Below are 21,841 nucleotides of genomic sequence, written 5' to 3'. Positions count from 1 at the left end.
TAGGGTGCGTTGGAGCAGGGTGTGAGGAGAGGGGGTGTGAGGAAGTGCGTGGAACAAGTGGTCAAGGGAATTCCAACAAGTTGCGGACACACAGTTAGCGAGTTGCCAGGAACCCACAGTCAAGGATTGCGAGGGACCATGTGGGTAACGTGAGGTAATTCCTGGGGCCTGCAGTCAGGGGGCACGAGGAAGTTGCAAGTACACGGGATAAGGAAATTGCGAGGAACTACGTAGTCAGGATTGCAAGTGACCACACAGCCAGGCACGAGGTAGGGAATCGTGGGAAAGCTGCGAGGGCACATGAAGGGGAGTTGCGAGGAACCACGAGATCAAGGATTGCGAAGGGACCACATGGGCCAGGGCAAAAGACAAGCATGTGGTACGTGGTCAGGGGATCATTGGAGGATGCAAGGACACGCTGTCAACGAGTTGCAAGGACTTAGCCAAACAAGGATTGCGAAGAACCAAGCAGGCTAGGGAGTAGTCCGGGATCGCAGGGGATGCGAGAACACGTGATCAGGGAATTTGCAAGGAACCACGCAATCAAGGATTGCAAGGAACCACACAGACTGGAAGCGAGGTAAGTGAAGAGCGCGGTCAGGGGCATGAGGAGAAAGAGAGGACATGTGAACAGGGGGTGGTGAGGATCCATGCAATTAGGGATTGTAATGGATTGTGCGGGCTGGGGAACAAGGCAGGCATGGAGCATGTGGTCAGGGTATCCTGAGGGGGTAGCAAGGTCATGCAATCAAGATTATGAGGGATAAGGCGGGCTATGGCATGTGCATGGGGACAATGGTCATCACAAGGGAGGAGTATGAGTGGCCACACAGGTGAGGGGACGAGAACGTGCTTAATGGGTGAAGGGTGCGGGAGGAGGGCATAGAAGTGCAGAGTAGAAAGCAAACTCCCAACTTCTAACCTGGCGGCCGTAGATAGGAGGGTGAACCGTCTGCACTCACAGTCTGCGCTGCAAACCCCTTCATCGCCAAACACCTGCGTTGCTCAACACTGCGGACTTTGAGGGCTTTGCTGCAGAGGGTCCCGAACATCGTACTGTAATGGCTTGGTAGCATGGACATAACAAACGTGTTACGTGGAAAGTCAGCCAGAGTCTCCTATGAACTGCGCCACTCAACACTGCAGCCTTGTCCTGCAAGGGCTTAGCCACAGAGGGTCCAGAACCTTCGATTATATAGGCTCGGTAATGTGACGTAACAAACGTCCCATGTGGAAAATCGGGCAGCATCTCCTGCGAACCCGCATCGCTCAGCACCGCGGTCTTGTCCTGAGAGGGCTTTGCCGCAGAGGGTCCCGAACCTCAGATTATATAGGCTCAGTAGCAGGGTCGTAACATTATGTGGAAAGTTGGGCAGGGTCTCCTAAGAACCTGCGTCGCTCTACACTGCAACCTTGTCCTGCAAGGGCTTTGCTGCAGAGGGTCCCGAACATCGATTTATATAGGCTTGGTAGCATGGACTTAACAAACATGTTACGTGGAAAGTCGGGCAGCATCTCCTGCAAACCTGCATCGCTCAACTCGGCAGCCTTATCCTACAAGGGCTTTTCATAGTTCTGTACCAGGGAGCAGTTGCGTCTGATGGCCAAAAATTGGGCGTACAGTAAGTTGTCATATACTTAACTTAACAAAATCGATTCAGAATTTGCACAGACATTAAAAGTTGAGTCTATAATCTTTCTGCACATTAGTCAAATGACAACAAAGTTATAAGCCATCTAAACATGTTGAGACCCCCCTCTAATTTGGCCCCTTTTGACAAAATTGCACCAAAACTTTGCAACTCTATACAGATCTCGGTTTATATTCTTCTTGCAAACAGTTGTGCAGATTTGTCAAACAGCACTAAATATGCTCCCTCTTGGTGAAAAAGTACTAATAATTTCATAACCATTTAAGGTCTGTTCCTACATGATACAGCAACATGTCATGCAGGTTCAATGAGTGGCGCCAAAGTTATAAGCCATCCAAAAACTGCTGTTCACCAACCCTGTAATGCAGAAATATGTATGGATGTCCCCGAACAAATGAGTTGTTCACGAACAACACAGGGCTGTCCCGGAATTTCCAAACGGTTTTCCGACATTAGAGATGGAAAAAACATGTCTTTTGGCTTTTTATGGCCATATCCCTTCCTATCCTCATCGCCTCTCACCGCCCCAAAGATTGTTTAGTTAGTTTGGCAAGTGCAATGTTGTGTTTTCTAATATGATGTCCGCAAAATTCTTTTCCATTGCATCTATGGGAAAAACCACACATTTTGGGACCCCCCTATAACTTTGCTCCCCCTGGAAAAAACCTCACCAGACCATGCAGAATCAATCTAAGGGGGCCATGTAATTTTTTTAAAAGGTTTTTTTAGGATTCGTCCTGGGCAGGCAAAGTTATAAGCGTCCCAAAAAGTGCTCTTCCTATGGGTTGAGCAACTTAACCATAACTACACGGCTGCTACTGCAGGCTGTGTAATATTTTGTTTAATTGCAACAAGTGGGTATATTATAGACAACCCAGAATTAGCAATGGACCCAGTCCTCCCTTTTTTGCCCTTGGTCTGGGCATGACTTGATAATCATTTAGACGCCATGTGTCGTTTGTTTGGTCATTCGATTGAAGATTGTTAGGGCATAGGCTTAGAGAATGTTTACACATAGGCCCAGAGCATATTGTTGACATTTTTTCGAAGATTGTGTGTTAATATGCTTGGGGAATAATAAGGCTAGAGGGTTATGAAGCATGTGAGCAGAGACACAATAAGGATTAGGTAAGAAGGGGGTCTCCACAGTAGAGGCCCTTATAAATACCCCTTGCTCTCTTAGAGCAGTGCTGATGCTGGGAGCAGAGCGATGTGATCGCATGGTTTGATTTAGTTAAATAAATACATTTAGCCAAATGGTTTATGCATGTAAGATGGTATATTTCAATTGCTCACTGTGATTTGTGCAATTCATTGTGCCTTGTTATTTGTTCTTTGCTCAAGCCTCATATGAGAATGTATAATGATATGTTTCGAAGTGTCTCAGAAGCAACTACTTTTAAGAACCATGTCTAGCGACCAGTATATGCTGGTTCAATGCTAAGCAAAGGTAATGTTTTGAACTATTGGTAAACAATGTCGGGTATTTTGTGATCCAAGTGTCGAATTGATTTATGTCTCAAGTAAGGGCATTGTTGAAGTTGGTACTCAAGAAAGCTGGTGAGAATTGCGAGAATTATTGAGGGTTATTGTTGTTTTTATGTAAAGTTTCCTATTTTGCATAAAATTAGTCTGTTTATTTCTTGCCTCCTTGGAGTGATGGTTTGCTGAGTGCAACTTAAGTGCATTTCTTATATACAGTGAAATATGACTCTTTTTTATGCCTCCTCTCCTGTATGAATTAGGAAAGTATGGACCAATAACAGTGCTGCACCGTGAGTATATAGAAAGGTACTAATGGTTGTTTAAAATATTACTAAAGGCAATGCCCACTCATTGAAATATTGTTCTGAAAGCAAAGTCATCTCTGAGCACGGATACAAAGACAGTCTCTGCTTTGCTCTCCTGCCTCAGTAGGTGATGATTCATGACAGTGAGTATTGTAGCCACTGCTGAAATTTGTGCTGCCGATATCGGGCTCCTTGGATGGCGGAATACTTATCTGGCTTCGAGGGTCGTACATTTTACCTACAATAATGTTGCCGAACGATACGATATGACGTCAGAAAGAAAAATGCTAATTTACTCTATTACAAGATGAAACGTAGACAGAATACTCAAAAAACAGGTGCCTGTTCCACCAAAAGCACATTGGAGTTAAATTCCTTAAATTACCAGGAGCTGTGTGATGCAGACCATACTGGGACCCACTGCTGTACCTCTTTCCAACGTAACACTGCATGCATACGTGGAGACTCATAGAGAGTAACATACCTGGGTACTTGGAAAAAAAGAAATACCATACACCAAACTCGACAGGGTTCACGAATGCGAAGAATAGATTTGGCTCTGAGGGGTTTCACCTATGTAATGGCAATGTAATCCGAGCCCTCACAAAGCCCAGTGCATGAAGGACCCTAACTACTTACAAAACACTTAAGAAGTACTAAACCACTAAACTATCTGAAAACACAATGCATAGACAACCCGTACCTAGGAAGGACAAAACACTCTTTTGCAAAAATGAGAGTGCAGCACTGACAGGTAGCTATGTTATGAAGGGTGCACCCCCTGAAAGCCATTTCCGAAGTGCAAGATCACTGTCACCTAGTGCACAAGATTATCAGAAATGAAATCAGCGAACATGCATGAGTGGCCAGTATCTAAGAACCACAGATTACATGTCCATTAACAGTCCACTTACAGCATATGTGTGTTACCTGTGGTGTGTTAGTGACATTAGGAATCGGGTATTACCCTAGTGACAGTAAGCATTTCACCCTGCATTTCATGAGGCATGACATTATTGAGTGACACAGAGGACAATGGTGGAATAATCATTATTGCTATATATACATAAACTGACTTGTATGCCTGCATGCCATAACATCTGGAGCCATTTGCTGATTGTTCCACAACTAACACCTATTCCTGTTGCCCTTACTGGTGACTCCAGCTATCCTCTGCTACCAAGGCTAATAACACCTGTAGGAAACCCACAGACAGCACAGAAAGTGTTGTATTATGAGGCAACCATTGAGATCAGGCTTTCTTTTGTTGCAGAGAGCTGGTGTATTGTTGGTTGAGGCTTCGATGCTGGTCTCCTGATTGCAAACAGTTGAATAGCCAGATTTAAGATGTTTTGTAAAGGTGACGTGGTTTTCGTCTGTCTAAAGATGTTTGTGCACAGAGCTTCAGGGTTTGGAGTCGAGCATACAGAAAGCAGAGTTACTTGGCATTTTCTGTTAAAGTTAAGTACAGCTCTTAAGGCATTTGTGTTGGTGTCAAACCGTCTTAGAGCTTTGTAAAGGGTGAATTTCATCTTGATGAATCCAGAGCCTCTGCTATGGAAGGTCCCGTTGGAGATGCATTGAGATTTGAAGAGAATTGTCAATTTGATCAGGGGACAATGGATTGTACAGATGGCTGATGTGATGTGTTGGTAGCTTTTTAGTCGGAAAAGCATTCTGGCTGCAGCACGTTGTAGTTTTTGTGTTCTGTGAGTCCAAGGTACAGGTTGTCGTGATAATCTACTCTTTAGAGTACAGATATGATGATTAATGACTGTAATTGCTCTGTTTTTGAAGGCCAAGTAGTTCATGGTGCTTCAGATAGTACTGAGCTGTAAGTAGCATTTTCCTGTTTTTCCAAAGTACTGCACCAGCAACAGACAAACATACATTTCTAACAACAATGACCACCACAACGACCGACACTACAGCAACTATTAGGCACACAAACACATGTTGAAATAATGCCACAAACTTGTTTCAACCCCTAAATCGCAAAAACACATATGCCCTCACTGATAGCCCACAAGACAAACTGAGACAATAGATACAACCACAATCACTATACCACACAGTGTCTCCTGGTCTGCACCTATGTAGGAACAGTTTCCCTCTTCTGTAGGATTGTTTGAAGTCCATCACTGCCAAAATGTAAAAACAGCTTCTTCAGTCATTTTTTCCCCATTCCTAACCAAGTTTACAAATATGCAATCATCAAAGTTGCCAACAAGAAACAGCTCATATGCTGATACACATGCAACAGCGACACTACAGTATTTAAGCATGAATCACATTTCAAGTCTTGCTGCATCAACTATAAGGCAGTCGCCCTCAAGTCACCAAGATATCGCACGGAGAAACTCTGTATAGCCGGCGGACAGTGCACCACCAGAAGACAGGACACGTGCAGACTTGAAATCTGCCTCCTCAAAAAGCTAAGGACGAGATAAAACGCTGTTTATGCCTATGCCCAAGACTATTGAACCTTCTCCCCGTCCACATCAGACTCACACTCACAATCCTACAATTCAGAAAAGACCTCAAGACCCACCCCTTCAAGCAGTGTCTCATTATCAACACCTAGGCCATCATGTTGCCCTCTCCTCCCCACCACCCAGTACAGCTCTCCTCCCTGCCACCCAGTATCCTCCTCTGTCCTCCTCTCTAGCCTAACCCCTGCTGTATATGTGATCTGTTGTTACCACTGAAAAGCACTCAGTTATGTATCAGTAATGTTGTACACCTCTCTAAAGCGCTCCGTTATGTATCTGTATTGGTGTATACCTCTGTAAAGCACTCCACTGATTTTAGAAGCTATGTCTGCACTCAATAAATATAATAATAATAATAATAATAATAATAATAATAATAATAATAATAATAATATTCGAATTAATATAACATGCCATATTTCTCAACTGCACATATGACTACATAACCAATGAATCTCCCACAATGTACATATTACCACTGCAGCAGGCCAGTAATACCCCATAAAACAAAACATCTCACAATAGATATGCCTCCCTCTTACACAGATTAAGTCATACAGAAAGACAACACTTGAATCCCTGGTTGTTGAACTAAATCCCTCACCATATGCACAATTACAAAGTGAAAAATATACTGCCTATAATGCCCAATGTTCATGAATAATGTTGCCACATCAAATTTAGGTCTAAAACCATTACATACTAGAATAGGGAAACCATTCCAATGGTGAAAAATGCATTGAAATAATATACTTTTTAGAATAGGTCAATGTTAGCCTTAGTTTTTATGCCATACTATAAGCGATATTCAATCAACACTACAGCTAAGTCAATGCCTAGTCTGGGATGCTGAGGAAAACCCTTATTGATGTATTTTTATGTCCAGTTCAGTACTCTGGATGACAACCCTTGTATAACACCCCCCTCTTAGAATCCCCCTGACCCCACTGAGCCAAGAAGTAGGTTTGTTTTGCAAATTAAAAGGTTTATTTGAAAATTTAAACAATATATATATATACTTCTATAAATAAACTGATAATGGATATTACACTTGTGAATATGAGCAGTAATCAGCAAGAGGTAACTTATGAATAGGAACAGAAGAATAAGGTGGGAAAGAATGCTTTATATGGTTCAAGGAAACGCAATGATGAATGAAATGCAGTACAGAAAATAACTTGATATGGCTTCCATAAACGACAATGTAATCACTTTTCCTTGACAATTCACTCCCCCCCTATGCAATGTAAGAAATGGAAGGAGAGTACACAGTCTTCAAGAATCCCAACAAATCACACTTTATAATGCAATACACAGTTCCAGTTCCCCCAGCAAGCTTAGAGAAAACAGGTATGAGTTTTAAACACAGGCGAATTACTTTGAAATGTGGTGGCAAAGAAATGAAAATGCTAAAATTGATTTTAATTCCCTGCAGGAGGTTCAGGGTGAGGGAGAGATACTTTATATTAGCTCAGGCTCACTTTAGCAATGCTCTATGCGTAACTACCAGGTTGCAAACGGATTTTAACAAAGGAAAGAATGGAGCTGCTATTTTGACAAGTGGAGAAATTGAGCCAAATCGCAAATCGCGGTAAATTTTGCGAGTGCGTGAATCGCAAATGCGGTAAAAGTATAAGGAGTAGGAAGTTGGTCTAGGCTCGTTGGAAAGCTTAGATTCTAAGTTTTCAGAGGAATCTCGTTCCTAGGACAAACGGTTCCAGAGATACGGATGATTTAATAAAGGTAGATTTTCGGATTTAAAGCAAAACTCAAATGACAGGTGACAGCTTGCAGCTGCAGAATTGACAGGTGACAGTTGTGCAGCTTTACAAATGACAGATGACACGATTTCTAGGAGGCTGTTCTAATTAGGTTAAAATAGTTTGGATTAGATTATTTTAACTAAGAGATTGGGTTCTGTACAGTTCTGGCGGATACTTACTCCTAATTTTACAATGAATGGGCCTCGTCACGGATCTGGTCAACACGTCCAGCGGCGGTTCTCTGTGCTCGGCAGGTCAATCGGGCACCGGTTCTGCTCACAGCGATCCGGATCTCTGGTTCTGCTCACAGCGGTCTGGGTCTGATCTGTGGTTCCGGCAAAAGTTCTTGGCAGGGAATTCAAACAGCTCGCCCGGCTGTTGAATAGTTCGCAAATGATTTTAAGGATGCTGAGGCCTGCTGAGAAGAGTTCTCAGTTTGTGGGTTTAGGCCCTTGCTTTAAGTTCTGAAGTAAATTTCTGGTCTCTGAAGATTGATGGATGTGAACACTGGAGTCTCCCGGCAGAGCGTCCCGCAGAAAATGGAATTGAATTCCCTACCTGGGTTTCAGTTGTCCTTTTTATGTGTTTTGAAAATGGGTGTGTGCGTGGCATAACTGAGCCTGCCCCTCTCTACTTGTCATTGGCCCAATTCTCCCCTCTCCCATGATTGGGGGAATTGGGTTGTGAGTCAGAGTGATGAGGTCTGTTTATGGGTCAGAGGATCCTCCCCTGGTCAATTTGCCCACAAATCTATATTTGATTCAAATACATATTTCCCAGGTACACAAGTGGTTGACATTGCATGTACATATTACACCTTGCTTAAGGTAGTCTCTGTTCCGCCTCTGGCGTTTCTAGGAGCTTGCATTCAAAAATGGCAACTTATTTTCGATTTTAGTGGGTTGTGCAATATGGGATTTTCATCAAAAATTATACAAAGGTACATTTCCCTTCCACATGTATCCCAGTAACTTCCCATGTCTCTAGCTTAAATGCATTGTCTACAATATTCATAATTAGCGGGGTTTTGCCCCAGAACATGGTACAAATTGGAGTTTGGACTCAAATCATGAGGGCATTTTTCAAACTAAGACTCTCAAAGTTGTACATTCCTGTCATTTGGTTACAATAAGTTATCACCGTTTCTATAAAATATATATTTGTTGCAATTCAACTCCCCAAAGTGTTTGGGTCTGCCTCCAGAAGTCTGGGTGGGTCAGTGATCACATGTCTCTCCTTGCTGGCAGAGGGCTGTTGACAGGAAACACTCAAAATTAACATACCCCATTCAACAGAAAGGGGCTATTGTCTCTCTCCTCCAGGCTGAAGGGGAAACCCCCTCCCTCTCACTCAGAAGGGCCATGTGATATCCTGTCTCTGGGGTGTTAAGAGTTCTCAGCCTCTTGGCCTCTGGGAACAGCAGGTGGCTAAGATTTTCAATTAACCAACAAGCTTTGAAGTCCCTGCCCCTCTTGCAACTCCTGAATACAGTTTCCCTGTCAGAGTTTAGACCGCTAGTGCCGCCTTGGGGAATTTGTCGGTACTGCATCCATTTTTGAATTGTCTTGAATTACTGCATTTCAATAGAGTGGTCTTTTGCTTGATAGTAGAGGACCCTTGCTTAACATTGTTTTGATGGCATCCTTACAGTAGAGTGGTGATGTGGAACCCCCCACAAGAAGGTTGTATCTTTGGAGTGGTCTTGTGCCAACCACGCAGTTCTCCTATTCTGGCGTGAATGTGGGCGGCGATAGCTCATCCCCACATCCACCCAGTCTATTGATTTAGTTTGTTCTGGGATAGAATAATGGGCGGCGACAGCTCATCCCCACATCTACCCAGTCTATTGATTCAACATGGGTCAAAACCCTTGACAATACACAATTCCACTTGCATCACTGAAACATTTTTGCAACATGGCCCCCGTCTGGGACCTGGACTAAATAAGTTAAATACACTCAGAGCTCAGTATGGAAGGTTTGTACAGAACAAAATGGTTCTTAAATCCGGACTGTCTTCCTCCGGACGTAACAATCACATTAAAGTGATGCTTTACAACAAATTAGGATCAACATGTGAGCAAATATTAGAGAACAAAGCTCTTTCTAGCACATTTTTGCCGATGGTACCATCAATACCCCCGGCAGTTTGTTTAAGAAAGGTAACATTAAATCACCAGAGGCCAGTTCTCACTTGGTTGAGACAGGGATTTTTGCCTTTAAGTATACCAATGGGTATATGAGGTAACAGTGATCGGAATGGAACACAGTTTAATGTATCCCTCTGAAGACAAGACTTTGAAGTTCCTATGAATTTTATGTTTTCTTGTACATTATATAATGGTATTTGGAGCAAAACAGTGCAAGTGTGAATGAAGGTTCAAATAAGGAATCGTAGACTCACTTTCATTCATACTTTAAAAATGCCTAATAAATGTACTTGTTTTTTAGTTTTTTATTTGTTTTGATAAAAAATCTGATCTTTCAAATTTATAACAAAAATAGATAAAATTAGAACAATCAGTTCACATATCATTTACACATATAAAACGTTTCAGATTATTAAAATACACTAACATCAATTAGCACATCAGTACAACACCTTCAAGTAGTCTTCCAGTTAAAACCCATGCATAATTAATTCGACTAAATCGTTTTTACAAAATTTAATGCATCATTTTAGAGTATTTATAAAACCCCAGCAGTTGTAACATTCTCAAGATTGCTGTAGTAAAACATGTCTCTCTGCCAGCACTCATTCTGCCAGCACTCAATATATCATCCGGACAAGGAATACGAGATGTATTAACAAAGCGACTCAAATATTTGTTCCGAGTGTCAATAAGAGCTGGACAAACCACCAAGATTTTTATCAGTGTCTGAACTATTTCCGATAAGTTACACAATCCACATCTGCTTATGTCCATGTCCAATCTCGCGGAGCGAGCAGATGGACCTTCCCCTGTTAACAATGCATATAACCGAAATCTAAGAAACTGACTTTGATGATATGGACTAGGGTGCAGCTCAAGCAGGGCCATCTTAAGCACTTTTGAGGCCCGGGGCACAGACACCTTTGGGGCCCCCCTCCCTGAACCCAAGAAATGAAGGGGTGCAAAGTACCTGGTCTCGCCCGCAACATCGCAATCACAACACATAGGTTGCTATGCTGCCTCGCAGCAATCAAAATAGGCAAGAGTACCCTTTCAGTCCTCTTACCCTCTTCATACTTGCTGTAATCAGAATGATAAACAAGTAGCATATCAAGGCAAAGATTAGCAGTCCATCAGGAGGGTACTTATTTATGGTCTATCATAAGTACAGGACATTTCATCAATAGCTGCCACAAGGAAGGTATTCCTGCCATAGTATAGATGCAAACAGATCCTATGAAAAAGGCGCGCATAATCCCGAATAGACAGGCGACTCAGATTAGCTGTCTCACAGAATGCAAAAGTGCTCAGGCATGGCTACAGGAGACATATTGGATGCAAGGAGTAAACTACACATACTATATAGTAGATAGTGTATGGAGATTAGAAGCTACCAGAGAGGTGTCCTTATCCAGACAGACTGAGATTATAAGAGAGACATGGTTTTCAAGCAGAATTACCATTGTATAGCAAAGAAAAAAGTGGATTTGGTGTGCAGTATATCAATGCCTACTATTTTTATAGAAGAAGCAGCACTATAGCCAGTGAAACGAAATAACTCTAAATGCCGACAATTTTGAAAGCTTTAGAGACTGGCAATTCTGAGGTACAAGATTGAATGGGATGCCTAGGATCACACATTGGTTAAAATATGAAGCTGGGATTTGTACCCACTCTGCAATTTCTGCACTTCACAACTTTCTTTATTAGCACTTACAATGAACTAAAATAATCACATTATATAGAACTTACTTGGAAAGTAGACAAACTGTATAACCCAACACGTCAACTTTGTAAAACAAAATGATATAGAAGCGTATTATGCAAAATGGTAATGATTGTTGCTTCATTGTCTCCATTGTCAGTAAATGACATGATCTTAAAATACTTTTTCTGGGTTTCTCTTTTCTATTTTAAAGCTTTAAATTCACCCAAAACACAGGCTTGTGAAATTGTTTTTCATAAATGAGCAGACACACCTTTGAGTTGTACAAAAAAGCCAACCGTTGTTATGTCCAAGAAGCAGACTTTAAAATATGCTTGCCAGAAGCCTTCACCATCTGGTCCTCTCTCTTCTGCCTTGAAGCCCTACCACACATGTGGTCTACATAAAAGAATGATGATCAGGTAATGGGCTAAACAATGCCACCAGCATTTGAAAAGGCATTCCTTTTCACAGAAGACACCACAGTAATGTCAGTGATATAAATGATTTGTCCAGGATCACTGTACTGTCTGCTGGCATACAAGCATGAACAAATTGGTTCCTCATTTTTGAATATGGATAGCTTATCACCTCTCGAAACTAACACTTTATGTTCATCATTTGGGGTGGCTGCCTAGGTTTTACAAAACCCCATGTGAACAAACCAATTTCTAACCTTCACTATATTGACGCTTTGTTTGCTTTTACAGCAACCACTATGTGGTGCAGGTACATTGCTAATAATAGCACATGTGCTAAAAAACAAACTACATACACACAGATGTTTTCAGATTCAGATATAGGAAATGCTGAGTTGACCTTGCTGGGATTTGTTACTGTAATCTTGTATATGAACACAGACCTCTGCAATGGGTGCTTAACACACTGAGCTATATTCTGAACTATTGGAGCACTCACATTTATTAATAAGCATTTTAACTTTGGCTATTGCACATGATCAATATAATCAAGAGAAAGGTGAGAATGGTACACGAATGGTGTTTAGTGAACACACATACTATGAATATCACAGTGAACACAAACAGTTACATGATTAATGGATCAAAGCAGAATTTTCTTTTCAAGAACAGTAAGGCAATAGGATTCGAGGAGTCTGAGCAGCAAGTCTTTAAATATCCTGAAATGTGGTATTTACGTCGGATAGACTATGTGAACTGCTTTATTTAAAGTTGGCAGCCTTCTGGGGCCCCCTGCAAGGTGGGGGCCTGGGGCAAGTGCCCCTTTTGCCCTCCCATAAAGACGTCTCTGAGCTCAAGATATTTTGGTAATATACCCAGGGGCTTATCTTCTCTAGAGAATGTGGTATGGAGATGGTAGCTTCTTGTCCTAGCAAATGTTTCTATCCAGTCCAATTCCCTGTACTTGCTTTACGGTGGCAGCATTTTTAAACTCTGTGTTAATAAAAAGAGAGGTTTTAGCAATTAGAGCAGTGGTGTTCAGGAAATCAAAATGAATTCAATGTATATAGTTGTGGGAGTCCTTTCTCTATTAAAAAAAAAAATGAATGAATCCATGAACGTAAGTAACGAGACAATGAGGGTGGGGGATTTTAATTTGAAGAAGTGACCTGGAACCTTCTGTATGATCTTCAGCTCTGAGTACCCGCTTTTATGATACTCTGCCCCGTATATGCTTAGTGTTCTCCTTTTAGCAAACTTTTAATTCGACCCCCATTTCCCTCTTGGCTGAAGGCAATGATGGACATTTTATATGTGTGTGATTGCAAGGGGCTGGTATGCTCCGTCCTGTCAGTTTTTACTGGAACAAGAGGTGGACTCATGTCCAAGAGATCCAGCCAGTCTAAGCCAGTGTCGACAATAGACTGCTGTGTAATGACAGAAGTGCTAATGGGGGCAGTGGAGGGATGCCCCTGGGCTGATTATACAGATCAAGAAGTAATCTCCACCAGTGGTAGTCTGCATTACACCACAACTCTGTGTCGTAATTTTCCTCGAACATGAAAACTCTCCTAGGCCCATGAACAGAGCTATTTGTCCCGCAAAGGCAGATAAGCGTGCCAACAGGCTTAGGAGGTTGGTTTTTTAAGCTTCTGTGGTCATGTGACTGAAGAAGAATAAAGAGATCGGGCGTTGAAGGTTGGTTAGGTTAAGTGGGATTTCTCTGGTTTCTATACTGTGTTCTTTAACTTGCAAGCCAATGAATGAAAACACCTGTATGCAATCTTCTGAATGCCTGGTTTCTTCCACACAGTGACATGACAATTAAGTGAGACAAAAAGCCAATAATTGTAACCTTGTTTATTTGTTATGTTTAATAATTACTTGTGGATAAACCAATAGATCCAATTCAAAATAAAGTTATTTCGACTGACAGAACTAAAAGTTTAATAGATAATTTGTGTTGGAGAGAAGACTTAAAACTCAACTGAAACATTTAGGGGCCGATTCGTGGAACAAAAACGTGCGCCGAAAATCTACGCGCAAGCAGGCGCAAGCAGGCGCAAGCAGGCGCAAGCGGAAAAAAACATGCGCACGCGTGCGATTCATGGAAGTCCCTGCGCGTGTTTACCTCGGGATGTGCGCCAAACCCATGCATGGCGCACACGTCACTGCAACATCCCAAAAGACGTGCGCGACGCGCACAGTGAAAGCGCACAACCTCTGCGCATACACCAGAAAGTGGGCGGAACACGGGGCGTAGCGCGCGGAATGGGGAACAACTCGCGAAAACAAGGGCGTAACTGGGGATGTACTGCAGGGAAGCAGACGGAACGCCCACACGCACCCGAACCACACGTATTCATGGAACCGAATAGGGCAAAGCCACGCACAGCGAAAGACACGCACAAGCAGATACACGTCCGCCACACGAAGGCAGGCGGTAGCGTCCCTGCGCATTACAAAAGTGGCAACATACAGCAATTGTGCGAGCGGGGCACGTGTATTTCGGGGGTTCGCGTGAACTTACTCACGCGATCGGGCCTGGGGGAGCGGGCTACGTGTATTTCAGGGGTTCGCGTGAACTTTCTCACGCGATCGGGCCTGGGGGAGCGGGCTACGTGGATTTCAGGGGTTCGCGTGAACTTTCCCACGCGATCGGGCCTGGGGGAGCGGGCTACATGGATTTCAGGGGTTTGCGTGAACTTACTCACGCGATCGGGCCTGGGGGAGCGGGCTACGTGTATTTCAGGGGTTCGCGTGAACTTTTTCACGCGATCGGGCCTGGGGGAGCGGGCTACGTGTATTACAGGGGTTCGCGTGAAGTTTTTCACGCGATCGGGCCTAGGGGAGCGGGCTACGTGTATTTCAGGGGTTCGCATGAACTTTCTCACGCAATCGGGCCTGGGGGAGCGGGCTACGTGTATTTCAGGGGTTCGCGTGAACTTACTCACGCGATCGGGCCGGCCTGGGGGAGCGGCCTACGTGTATTTCGGGGGTGCGCGGGAAGTAACACACGCAATTCCATCAGGGTATGTGTATTACAGGTGTGCGCGATATCAACAGGGTACGTGTATTACAGGGGTGCGCGGGGAGCAGCACACTTGAATTGCACGTGTGGGTCCTCCCAGGTGTTCCCCCTACACCCTCCACGGCCCCTGCAGGTGGCTCACACCACAGGGGCCTACCCAGCACATGTCATGCAGGCACCCCACCCACCATGCCCATGCCCACCAGCCAACCCACATGTCAACTTGCACTACTCCCCCCAACGCATGTCCCCCTGCACCCCCAGCCACCAGGGGCAGCCTCCACCAGGCCCCCACCCATGTCTCCCACCTCCCCCACCCCCAAGCCACCATGGCCAGCCCCCACCAGGCCCCTACTCATGTCCCCTATCACCCCCACCCCCCAGCCACCATGGGCAGCCTCCACCAGGTCCTCACAATCCACAACACACATGTCATTACAACTCGCACACATGAGCCATACCACAGCCATATCGCAACTGCCACCACCATCCATACACATACAACAGCATGAGCAGCCAAAGGTGAGCCAGACATCACATGCAACACAGGAAGTGCACCACACATGTACACACACCACCACACTTGCATGCATGTGTACACCCCTGCCAAGTGTCGCACTGTTCAGACGGCCATCCATGTCACATCTGCCAATCAGGCTTCCACATACCGCTGTCACATGCATTCATGTGGCATCACTGTTGCACCCTTGTCAAATACACACACATGCACATTTACACAGTGCTGATACATGCAGCCGAAAACAAGATACATGCGTGACATCACGGACATGTCTACTCACATACACATTCATCCAAACATGTGTGACCACACAACTGCATTTGGCATGCAAGCCTACACACACAAGCACCATCCATGTCTCACACATCACAGCCCTCGCATGTGTCAGCCCCACGGCCCTGTACACTCCCACCCATACTCGACCCCATACAAACAGATGTGCAACCTGCACACTACCGAATAATCACCACATGCACTGCTCACAATCAGGATGCATGTACACTCACCGCTCTACTCCAGACGGGTCTGCTTCTCTAGGACCTGGACGTGGAGCGCTGGGGATATGCATTCCAGGACCCTCATCTGTTCTTCCGACAAGTGGGCCCGGCGCCCCTTGGCATCCGCTGCCTTCAAGAGGCGCCGGCCCTTGTTCAGGGTCCTGGACCTGAAGTCCTCCCAGCGCTTCCTGACATGTTGTAAGTTGCGGACTGCCACCCCCTCCGCCTTGATGGCAGTCAGATGTCAGTCCAGATCCGAGTCTGTCCTTCCTTGTCGGCGCGGGAACTTCCGAAGAGGGCATCATACTGCCCCAGGACTTGCTCCACCAGGACACCAACTTCGGTGGCACTGAAGCTGGTGCCCCTCTGCCTCTCTGGCCGGGGGTTGTCAGTGGTCACAGATGGTGTTTGCCCCGACATGACAACCCTAGAGGCAGGAGTGGGTGGGCAACTGGGTCCTGGGGCTGGGCTGTGGAGCGATGGAATCCCAGTCGGGAGTCTTCGGTTCCAGCAGGGGTGGTCACAGCAACAGCACCCCTGGCTGATGTGCAGGCAGCAAATGGCAGTGCACGTGGGCAGCAGGCAGTCAGGCATCAGCAGATGGCAGGTGGGAGCGTGCTTGGGCCCTGGGGGGCAGTAGTTCTGCCTTCTGGGCAGGAGGTGGTCTTCCGTGTGCATACGCGTGGGCAGCTTGATACAGAGTGATTTGGCACGTGAAAAATCTGCACGTCAGCGTGTAATACGAGGAAAGGGCCATGCGAGTAAGCGCGCGTGGAAACTGCACGTTCGCGTGTAATACGAGGAAAGGGCCATGCGCGTAAGCGCGCGTGGAAACTGCACGTCCGCGTGTAATACGAGGAAAGGGCCTATGCGCGTAAGTGACGTGACGCGCGCGTGCGTTTCCCTCAGCACGGGTTAAAGGTGAGCGGGACCAGCAGTTCGCTGTATGTGCCTTTCCTGGAGACCGACGTGTGTTGCTGCTTCCTGTTGTTTCGCGCGCCATCACAACTTCACAGCTATCAAGGACGTATCTCTTCTTTTGGCGGGGGTATTGGCTATGCGTGTTTTTCTGCATCACGCTAGTCAGACGGTGAGTCACACACGCTCTTTTTCCCACTGCGGGTGCCCCTGTGTATCGCACCCATTTTCGATGTCATAGTAGCCTGCGTGTCCCACGCGTACGCGTTATTCGTGTTACTGGGTGCCACCGCGTACTGCGGGAGGTTCAATCCACGCAGGTAGGCTGCAGGGTTTCGTGCACGGTTTTACTGCAGTTTTGGGGTGCCTGAGCGTTGCGTGACCCGTTACCACATCACCGGGGTCACATACAGCCTTGCAGGTGCAGGGGGGCTGTTAACATCTTGCTTCCCACCCCCTTCACCCCAATTGCCCAGGTCAATTGTGGTGCACACCTCCCATTGGCACCACTCCATCTGTGCCAGCACTACTACATCTGTGCCATGGTTGGGAGGCCACCAAAGGTGAGGGGCGCCTCAGCTGGGCGTACTCCTCGTGGCGGGCGTGGTCGGGGACGTGGCCGTGGTGACCAGGGAGTAGGGGGCTCCAGGGTGTCCAGGGCAGCCACAGAGGGGGAAGAGGCAGGGGTGCGCCACTTGAGCACAATGTTGTGCCATGTGTCGGTGCAGCCATGCCACCACCCCCTGTGGTTCCGGGGGATGCAGCTCCTGCATCTGGCACTGGCACCCATATGACCCGGCAGTCCGTTCCATCGACTGCCACGGGCCCAAGGGTGGTGGTAGCTGCAGGTGCAGCTGTGGACACCGCCACCCAGGCTCAGGGTCTGCCAGCGCAGGCTGCGTTGGCACTTGAAGAGCCCTTGGTAGATCTCCAACAGGCCAGGGGGGAAACCATAGGGGCACGACGGGCTGCTCAGACCAAGACACGTGTCCCTGGGGCAGTCATGTCATCTGCTGCCCCGAACAGCCGGGTGTTGGCAAGTGCAGGGGCAGATGCACCCAACAGCACTCCGGTTGTGAGTCTGCCAACCAGGACCGTTGCGGCCAACGACCCTGCCACAGCTGATGTTGCTGCGCAGGGTCCATTAGTGGGCACCCAGCTGCCACTGACACAAATCAGGCCTCTGGTCATCCCTCCACCTGCCACTCCCTTGGCTCAATCCACCGAACCCACTGGCCCTGCTGGTCAGGGCGGCATTAGCCAGCCAGGGTCTGCGCCACAGTCCAAGAGGAGGAAGGTTGCACCTGCAGCACAGGCTGGGACCCCACACACAGCCACGACCTCCTGCACGTCGAGGAAGAAGCCTTTCTGTAAGCAGGAACTGGACTTCCTCGTGGACTACGTGCGGGGCCACAGCCGTAACATGCTAGTGGGTGCCAATAGTCAGACCACGGCTGCCCAACGTGACACCCACTGGAAGCATGTTGCAGAACATGTCAGTTCATTCGGCCATGAGGTGCGCACGGTGCAGGAGTGCAAAAAGCGTTGGATTGACATCAAGCGCAGCACTAAGGCCAAGCGTGCCTCAAATTACAACTTGACTCTGGTGACTGGCGGTGGGCCTGCACCAGAGGAGGAAGAACTCACTCCGCATGAGGCTCTCGTCATACCACCTGAATTGGTTGAAGGAGTGGGAGAGAAGCTGGACTTTGATGCCCAGTTCAGTGAGTGTTGATGCGTGTTTGTTGAGGACGTGTGTGTTTCACTTGTGGGATGTGTTGTGCATGATTGCTGCTACATGTGACGTGTACATGGTTCTGATGTGTAAGTAATGCAATGCTACCGTCATGCATGTCTCCTCTGCCTGCATGCGGGACTCCATGTAGGCATGCTCCCTTGCCCCTCCTCCGCCACTCTGCACCCCAGTTCCACCTTTGCACTGGTCTGCTCCAATCTTGCCAATGTGTAGTTTCTTGTCCATGTGTCCTGTGTAGATGCTAACTTCCAGCGTAGAATCTGCCAGACATATGCCATGTCGTACAGCCTTAGTACTCGATGCAGGGTATCTCACTTGTACTGTGCATGGGTCAGATGTCCCGCAGGGACATGAGTGCCCATTCATGCTCCATGTGCATTGCACGCATGCCCCTATGTGTCCCTGACTGGATGATCACTGTAATATCAGTCCTTGGTTACATACATTGCCTGCCATCTCATCAGCCTTCCCATGTCAACTGTGCCTCAGTCCTGCGTTGTTTAGGCTCTGACAATCTGTGTGGCTCACAGGCCTCAGCCTGTTCAATGGCCATTGACTCTGTCCAACTCTTGTTGTGTCTTCTTCACACGTGGGCGGCCTCCAGGGTTTCCATCATGTGTCCTGCCCACTGTCCCAGCATCATTTGCAGTGTTGTAATTTGAATCACATGAAGCTGTTGATGCCAGTCAACACTGCCTGTCAATACACAGGTGTATGGTCAGCCTTTTGATACCATGATAGGCATCCCTGCTTTGGTACTGGGGTGGAGGGGTGCTTGGCTTCTGGACATGGTACACATTCAATGCACAATGCACGTGATGTCTGATTTTGACATTGCACTGCCTTCACATTTCCTGGCACACACCATGTAGTGCTTGTACATGTAGGTAGTGAGTGGCGTACACATTTTCTGCACTGCATAGACCCACTTCCATGGAAACTGCCACCTTTCAACAGGTCTGATCACAGAAGCTATTCGAAGTAGACCCAGCATGCATGCCAGGTCATATGTTGTGTGTCACATGTCTGCCTGATGCCTTTGCTGTCGGTGTGTGTGTGTGTCGTGTGCTTCTGACATGTGTATTGACCTTTTCCTCTCTATTTTTTAGGTGATGACGCAATGGAGGCAGAGGATGGTGTTGTCATGCCTGACACAGGGTTGGTAACGCCACATCAACCCGGCACTAGTGGGGGTCGTGGGGTGGTAGGCCACGAAATCCCCCAAGTGCTGCAGTCCATCTTGTCTCTGGCTGCCTATGAGTCCAGCCTTGATGACGACTCTGACGTCCATGTTGAGTTGGATGACCATCAAGTCCATGTGTCAGGGGTGAGTGATTCTGATGTGGACACTCCTCTGTCTGCGACACCTGCACTGAGGGATCAGACAGTCTTGGTTCCTCCGCCCGTGGTGGATTGGGACGCAGGGTCACAATCCACACCAGTCACTGATGTGCCTGGGACATCACGTCGACGGGGGCATGTAGTCGTGCAGGCGGTGCCAACACAGCGAGGACCCCCGGTCCTTGGGTCCCGGCAGGGGTCAAGCCCAGCAACGCGGTCGCCGCGCGCAACCGCTGTATACTGAGTGGGAGCAAGACATGACTGCCAATTCCGAACGGCAGGGGGCAGCAATGGAGAACATCGCTGAGAGCATGGAGCGTGTGGCCCGATCTGTGCTTCCCACTGCTAGGCAGGTGCTTCTCCAGCAGCAGGCGGCACGGTCCACGGCCCGCTCGCTCAGGCTGGGCATGGCGGCCTCAGACAGGGCACGCCAGGCTGAAATGTCGTCTCTGCGTCAAGCAATTGCTGCTCACGCAGAGGCGCACATGGATGCCTTGAGGGAGGAGTATGCTTCCCTCAGATCCACTCTGGGTGTCCTTATGATGTCCCAGAGGCAGCGGGCAGAGGAGAGGTTTGCACAGCTTGAGTGTACCATCTCGGCTGAGCTACAGGTTTGCCGGGAGGTGCAGCGGTTGTCCAGCCAGGCCTTGCAGGAGGAACTCTGTGTTACACGTGCTACCTTGCAAGAGGAAGCACGTGTATCACGGGAGGTTCTGCATGCAGACCTACGTCACATCGCCACACAGAACCAGGCTCACCCGTCCGGCAGACTTGCTGCCGACGAGGGGCAAGCTGCGGCTAGGTGTGGCCAGGCTACTGTGCCACGTCCTCCTTTCCAGGATGAGCCAGACTCGGACGACCATCTATCTCCCACATAGGTCGTGCTGTGCAGGCGTTGAGCCCATGGAGGTTTTTTTTTTGGCTCAGCATCATCGCATGTGGATGTTGAGCAGCACCCTGTACCTCCCCCCTCCTGGGTGCCTCCCCTCCCCCCCGGGTCGTATGTGGCCATTTTTGATTTTTCTTTTAGTTTAGTTAGTTAAGTTTCTGTTTGATAGTTAGTTTAAATAGGTAATGTAGGTTTTCCATAGTTAGTGTAATTAGTTAATAGTTGATTTAGTTTAAAATTGCTAGTCTATTGTGCTTTCATGTGACGGTGCGGTGCTTTGTGGCTTTTGAAGGCATCCACTGTCTGTTCCAGCTGGGCCCTTCATGGTTGTCTTGTGTATGTGTTTGCTGCTTGGGTTCCTTGACTCACATATGCCACTCCTGCCTCCCTTATCCATGGGCTCGCAAGGATGGTTCGGTGTTACAGCATTTTACACAAGGGCATTGGACTGTCATATCTGTGGCATGTCTGGTGCTGTGTGACTTGTGTTGACACCCCTAGTGGGGATGATTTAGGTGTCATTGTCCACTGTTAAGCTTTTGCTAGATGGGGTGTATCATGATTAATGTGGACATTGATTGCTATGCATTGTGTAGTATGTTTCATTTCTTTCCTGTACATGTGCTTGTTGCAATTCATGCTGTAGATAGTGTTCCACACTTTGTAGGTGAAAGACGGACTGATGGTGTGATTTGTGATGTGACTCTCTGACATGGTCAAGTAATGAGATGCCTGATGAGACACACACAGATGACTCTGAAGCATTAATCATGTGTTCCATGCCCTTTCTGCAGGGGGATGAGCCTCCAGAGCACCTTTGCCAGCAGACATATCCCATTGGACGACGGAATTCTGGACCCGTTTGTTGGTGCCCACATGCACATGTGTGCAGAAGCAGAGGCACAGTGATTGCAGA

This window comes from Ambystoma mexicanum, chromosome 6q (genome assembly GCF_040938575.1).
Source record: "Ambystoma mexicanum isolate Mex_15411 chromosome 6q, UKY_AmexF1_1, whole genome shotgun sequence".
Classification (NCBI taxonomy): domain Eukaryota; kingdom Metazoa; phylum Chordata; class Amphibia; order Caudata; family Ambystomatidae; genus Ambystoma; species Ambystoma mexicanum.
The sequence above is the reverse complement of the archived record's forward strand: the minus strand, read 5'-3'. Positions refer to the sequence as shown.